We start from the raw sequence: 7,166 nt of genomic DNA, 5'->3' as shown, positions 1-7,166 counted from the left end.
TTTTGTGATGGCAATAGACCTAGAAAATGATTTTATATGTAGAAGATCAAAAGGATTTTCATATGCAAATTCTTGCTGTCACGAACTGGTCAATGTCTACAATGAGAGTGTTGAAAGTTTAAAAAAGAAAGAAAGAAAAGATAGAAATGATTTCAATAATGATAATGTTTCATGTGACTTGGCAAGTGTTGCTAAGTCTCAGTATGAAGTGGATGTATGCAGCAATAATTTGCCTCTATTATTGGCCCAATAATTTCTAAGCTACACGTCAGAGAATGATTCAAAGTTTTTATAAACAACATATATACGTTTAATAATGATTATTTTGTTGATTTTGTGAGGATTAGGCCAACAAGCAAGCAATGAAAGATGTACTGCAACATTTGCAACAAGCACTCAGAGTTTAGAGGAGGATGCAAAGATTACTGATGAAACATCTTTTGGTGGATCACTATTCAAAATAAGCCATTCAACACAGACACAAACAATGCCCAGTTTGAATAACATGAAGAACACATCAGACACTCATAAGCAACATGGACAGGTAGATGATTGGTTCATGAAAGAATTTTTTTACAAAGGTGCAAGTGGAAGCTAAAAAAAAAAGGTAATATATCATCTAAAAGTCAAACCCCAAATAGAACAGCTGGCTGGGGTAGTTCTAGGAAAGTTTTGCCTCGGGTTCCTGGCAAAGATGGTCAGATTTTGAACAATCCACTAGCTCTTTCTCCAAATCATCTCAATATGCTTATAGAGAATTACAAGAGTAAAGAGTGGGATGCTTTTGCTGAACTAGATAATCTTGGTGTAGACTCAGAATGTAAACTTTTTATCAACGTGCCTTAATAGGATTTATAACCCAGAACTGTACGTATGGTATGGACATACAAATAGGGTTACAATATACAACTCCACTTTGCTATAGTAAATGTCACTGAAAACAACAAATGAAAAATGTAACTAGAATCAAGTTGCAGTAGATAAGGCTTATCAGTAGATATGGTATCAAGAGATGCAGTAGATGCAATGACCAAGAGACAAACTAATGATTCATTCCTAGTTGATCAGTTCAGTATTGAACTCAAGAATCAGTATGGGGAAAAGATGTCATCTTTTTTGGAGACTGATCAAAGGGGTGTTATGATGGGACTAATGCTTCATGTAAAAGGTCGATATTTAATTGAAAAGTCACAATATAAAGAGGCCCTTGAAATACTTTCCATGGGAGAGGAGGCCTTTATCCTTTGTAATCAAAAAGTACTTGAGATGGTGTACAATATTCCTTTATTACATATAGACACAGTTTGGTGTTATTTCATGTTGGACAACATATCCTGTTTGTCTATGGCTAGGAGACACTTAAAAGAAGCTCGCAAAGGGCTTGAACACTACTATGGTGCCAATATGGAGAGAGCTAGGGTTTTGCAAGGAGGATTTTGTCCATAACTTGCTATATTTACATGACTGGAGCTTCTGGAAGGTATTGTTGCATACCATATTGAATCATTTAAAGAATCACATAGGGCACTGAAAGCGGCTCAAGAGAAGTAGAACAAGCTTCAGGTCCTAGATGAAGCTTTGGCACAGCTGGTGAGCATGGGTTATACAGAGCAACAGTCCAAATGGGCGTTAAGAATGTCTGGTTAAAATGTTCAGCATGTAGTAGAGTTTTCCATTGAGGAAAAAGAAAGAATTAATAAGAGAATACAAGAAGACAGACTGAGAAACGAAGAGATCAGAGAGCAAAAATCTTATGGCAAGACACCAATGGGAAAGGTAGTAGATATGACAATTCTTTCTAGACTTGCTTCACTTGGGTTTGAGAAAGTCCTATCATTAGAAGCACTTCGAAAGAATGAAAATGACATTCACAAGGCCTTGGATGATTAAACAGATCCTTCTTCAAACTCTATTCTGTAGAATTCTGAGGACTCCAAGAAACGAAAGAGGAGAAAATCTTACAAACAAGAAGATATTACAGAAATAGTCTCCATGGGGTTTGAAAGAAGTAGAGTAGTCAAAGCTTTATCATTCTCAGGTCTCAAAAAGTACTGTAATCTCAAGAATATAGAGGAAACATACCTTCAAATGTTATTGCAATCTCTGTGCATGAAGAAAATTGATAAATCCTCCATCATGAGACGGTATCAACATCACAGTAAATTCTTGTTGAGAACATAATACAAAATTCAAGAAATGACAGAGAAGCATGGCAACCACGAAATCAAACCCTCATTCCTTTCCACTATTCGAAAAGCTCCAGAATGAGAAAACAAGATAAGCTAGGTTTTCTTCAATACATTTTGCCCTTTGCTATTTTGCATAAGCCTTTGGAGTCTGTGGCTATATCATGGGATTTTTTATCCCTTTCCTTTATTTTACATACAAAATGGACTACTCTTATCCTTTTGCATAGGATACAATTTGTATAAGAAATAATATTAATGTATTATTTAATATTATTTCTTTCTTTTAAAATGCAAAAGAATAAGAAGGGGAGTTTAATTTTAATTATTTCTTTTGCATATGTATCATTGTAAATAAAATATATTTAAATGACAATTTATAAGTCATTAAATAATTTTTCTATTTTTTTTAATGCAAAAGAGATGAGTCATCATGTTCTTTTGTAATGGTCTTTAAGTCATTTTGTAGACATTAGGAATCCTTCTAGGAGAGAATATAGGCTTTGGGGTCGAATTTGACTTTGCCTTTGTAGTTGGAGGAGATTTATTGGTTATTAGAGTGTTTTTAGGGCAGTTATCAGTGAGTCATTAGATTCTTTATGAGATAATGGAGTTTTCCCAGGGGTAGGACTTCATTATTTAATTGATTAAGTCCTCTTTTTGAGGCTATCTTTCTGCATATGACCCAATGAGTTGGGAATGTACTTATTGAGTGAAACTCTCATTTTGGGGGAGAGTTTTGATTTTATGATGAAGTTTTGAGACATCTTTCTAAGTCTTGAGCTTTATTATAGGGTCTGTAATTCAAAATTTTGGAGATATAATACCAGTAACAACACCGTGATCATGCTTTTTGGAGTTAATTGAAGCCTTTTCCTTTCTGCAATTCTGTGTGCATCTTTGAATGATTTGATGGATTAATCTGTGAATGTTTCATTGTTCCTTGTTTTTTCTGTCTCATTCCAGCACCTTTTTGTAGAAAAGTAAGTTTGCTTGCAGGTTATGATATGTGTTTATAGGTGAAATTAATCAAAGTGAGGTATTTTTTTGTCCTCCTTGTTGTAGTTTCAGTACTGAAACCTTATCCTAAATCATTTGTGCAAGCCTTTACTGGAAATTGTGTTTTATGTATATTTCATAAGAGCTATATAATCCTCTTTGTTATATGTGTGTTATATCTTCCTAGTAACTTCTGGTGTATCACCTCCTTAGTTTAAACTTTAGGTTTTAGGTTTTTTTTCAGTCATTTCTTACCTTTTTCCTACAAGTTTTTATTAAGTTTGAGAGATTATCACTGAATATCCAATAGGATCTGGCCTAGAATCCGAAGGTCTCATTTCATTTGCATGTCCCACGAAGTGAAGTGATTCCCATGTTAATTAAGGATTACTAAATTTTTTCAATTTAGCAAATCCTGAAACTTAACAGATATCACGAAAAGATCATCTAGACCTTATCACTCTTTGATCTTGTCTAAAGAGTGGCTTGCTCCAAAGGACTTACAAATATATCTAATTGATGTTACCATATACAATTATAAAAAATTGTTAGGTCCACTTAGTTTTCTAAAATTTTCTAGTCAATGATAAGAAAGTAAGTGTAAAAAAATTGACATGTTTAGGTACAACACTACCTTGCTTGTTGAGATCTCCTTTCTGTTCTTTTCTCGATTTGATCTCTATCTTCTTGGTATCTTTTCTCTATTCTCTTGACTAGTTGATTCACTCCTTCTTACTTCCAACTTTTCTTGGTTCACCTAGTTCAATATTCTTCTTTCACTTCCTCTAATAGTTCACACTAGAAGAAAAAAAACTAATAATCAAATCAACATCCAACCAACAACCAAATTTTTTCTTGATCTCATCCTTAAATAGTCATCTCTAAGCTTCTAGATTCTTCCATCTAATGTTTCTTAATCACAATCGTAGATCTTAGAGTCAATTTACTTAATCATATAGAAAATATAACTTTTCATAGAACTTCATTCTCATCCTTATCTTTCTTCAATCTGTTAGAAATATTTAGAAAAACTGGGGGGGGGGGGGGGGGGGTTGAATAAATTAATCAAGGTCTATATATACCACTTGAACAATTAAACATTAAACACATCACTGTTTGTTGATCTTGATGTTGCCCAGTCTCTACTATAAAAATGTCATAAACTTAATTTATATCGCATAATGAAAACTTCATCACATGTAAAAAATTCGTAAGACATTCATCACAGTTTGACACTAGGATTTTATATTGAAACCCAATTTGAGAAAAACCACCAACAACATGTCACTCTTTTCCACTCTTTCGAAGTAAGCTCTGTTAGGTGCCAACCATGTTAAAGGTTACAATACACACTGTTAAATGTGACCAAGTTAGAGGATTTAATCACCCTGTTGGGAGTGAACTTGTAAGAGGACTTTGATCATTCCATTTAGAATGTCACTTAGTTAAAGGATTTACACAGACTATTAATTCTTCAGATGACTGTTAGGTCAATCTTTGTTAAAACGATTTCAATATAAACTATTTACAATGATAAGAAAGAAAACAATAGGTTTTGATATGTGTGATTACAACTCACTTTTTTCTAGTTCGAATCTCAGTTTGGTCCTTATGTTGGTTCACTGATAAGCCTTTCATTGTCATCTCTAATTATTATATGCTTGGACACCCTTCAAGCAATCAGTTCACTTTTCTCATTAACACTTAATGCTTTTTCTCAAATTCACTTATCAACAACAAAATAACATCTAAAAGCTTTCTCTTTTAGCTTCACATCCACTCACTTTTGGGTTTATGATCAACCTTGCTCTGTATGACTTCTTTCACATACAAACTCACACACACTCACTAGGGCTGGACTAGACACCACATGTTCAGTTCTATATCACCTTAAATAGGCAGTTTGTGCTTTACCATTTTATACATCCACTATAAATCTTAGGGTTTACAATTAGATTCAACTCGATTCAATGTATCTACACATCTTCTTGACCATCCTCTAGAAACTTCTCTAGAATCCTTCTATTAGGTCTTTACCTAATCACCACCTTGAATTTAATAATTGAACTCATCAATCTTATCTTCAACATGTTTTACATCTCCTGAGAAATCAATTGAGTTAGCTTGATCTTATGATTTCTCTGAATTTGATCTTTTACTATCACTCGACAATCATTGAATTCCAACACTTAGTCACTGTTTAAGCTTTCTAGCTTGGCATCAACTAACTTGCTTGGTTGATGCTAATGCTTGGTCAACACTAGATTTTCTTGACACTAACTGTGGCTCAATTGACACTATCATTACTCGAAACTCCTTAGTATTTTATTCTTTTGATTGACTTGGCTTAGGTTCCTTGATGTAAACAATTTGTTTTCATTAAATCAAAGTCTATTTAATCAAATGTCCATTGTAACTTCCTTTTCATAACTTCAACCTTTCCTCTAGGTGTTGTAGTTATGAGTAACTCTCAAGTCCTCTTCATCAATCAAATAAACATAACATTTAGATTAGGTAGCAATATGTCTCATCCCTAGATTCAAGATCAATGACAAAACAAAAATCATTCCAATTGCAAGTTTCCAATACAATCTCCATCATCAGATCCTTATTGAATTTTCCTATTCGTTGATCTTGTAACAAAATTTGACTTGTGCCTTTGACCATCTTGAAATTTCCATATTTCCATAAAAAATTGGACTTATATTTCAATTATCCAAACTTGTTCTTCCAACTACTACTTGGTAAACATTACATTTCACTTGGGTAATATAGTACTCAGTTAAAACTAGACTCGCTTAGGTGATACTGAATTGCTTCTTTTGCTTTGTCAATCACTCAAGCAAAACTATAGTCACTCGATGAGTACTATCCCCCTTAAATAACATTGTCACTCGGTTAAGATTATGATCTTCAATACTTTTCAATATTACATGATTGTAAAAAAATCAGACCAACATTACATTATCATTTTCCAACTTATTCAAGTACCCATTGAATACCATACTTATTAATTCTATCTTTACCATACTTTCTTCAAATACTCTTCATTAATCAAATCATCTCCATCAATCAAATGATATGACACTCTGTTGAATTAGTATAATTTCTATCCAATTAAGACTTTGACATCAATGAAAATGTTACAATTGATATTAATCTTTCACATACATTTATAACATTACCTATTACATTATCAGTTGGGGCTAACAATAACAGTTTGAAATAAAGTTGATATAAGTTTGATTTCAAAAGTTGAATTTGGTTATCGAGTTATTATTGTGAAATTGTATAAAGTTTGAATAGGTACTATATTATTTTAAAGGCATGTAGGATTGATGGATATAATTAATTCATATTCCCTCTCAGCTATCTAAGAGCTTGGTTTTATTTTTAGAATCTATATGTGAAAATGATTCACAACTGAAGGTTCTGAGAAAATAATAACTCACCTTCTTACCTTTCCATGCTTCTCCTAAAATACCAAAACTCAAAGGAGTAGAGGAACCTATATTGAATAAATATATAATAGTACTAACATTCTCTTCCCACATGTTTAAGGGTATCTCAATATACAACCTCATACTCCTTGCACACTCCATTATTGTCTTATTCATTTGTTTAAGCACTCGACTTTCTTGTGGAGTCCTTAGAACTATATTTTTTCTATTCATACCATTGGAGAAACAATAATCTTCAAACTCTTTGTTATAATGCTCACTACCATTATCAAATCTAGGATATTTTAGTCTTTTACCAATCTCATTCTCAAGCAAACTTTTCCATTTATTAAAAGTCTCAAATATATCAAATTTATTTCTTGGGAAAAAATTCATACTTACCTAGTTGCATCATCAATGAATCTAACATAGTACAAAAGGACACCAAGGGGAAGAAGCTTGAGCTGGTCCTCATACATTTGTATATACACAAGTTCTAATTTTTCATTTTTCTTTTCCTTCCAACTCTTCACAAAACTCT

The 7,166-nt window shown here is 32.8% G+C and overlaps 1 pseudogene; it reads left to right on the top strand.

Moving 5' to 3' along the window:
- Positions 1-999: 999 nt before the first annotated feature.
- On the top strand, positions 1,000-6,924 carry LOC149568420 (uncharacterized; annotated as a pseudogene).
- Positions 6,925-7,166: the final 242 nt, after the last annotated feature.

The sequence above is a fragment of the Cupressus sempervirens genome, chromosome 3 (assembly GCF_028749045.1).
Source record: "Cupressus sempervirens isolate cs-2001-9-10 chromosome 3, ASM2874904v1, whole genome shotgun sequence".
NCBI lineage: Eukaryota > Viridiplantae > Streptophyta > Pinopsida > Cupressales > Cupressaceae > Cupressus > Cupressus sempervirens.
The sequence above is the reverse complement of the archived record's forward strand: the minus strand, read 5'-3'. Positions and strand labels throughout refer to the sequence as shown.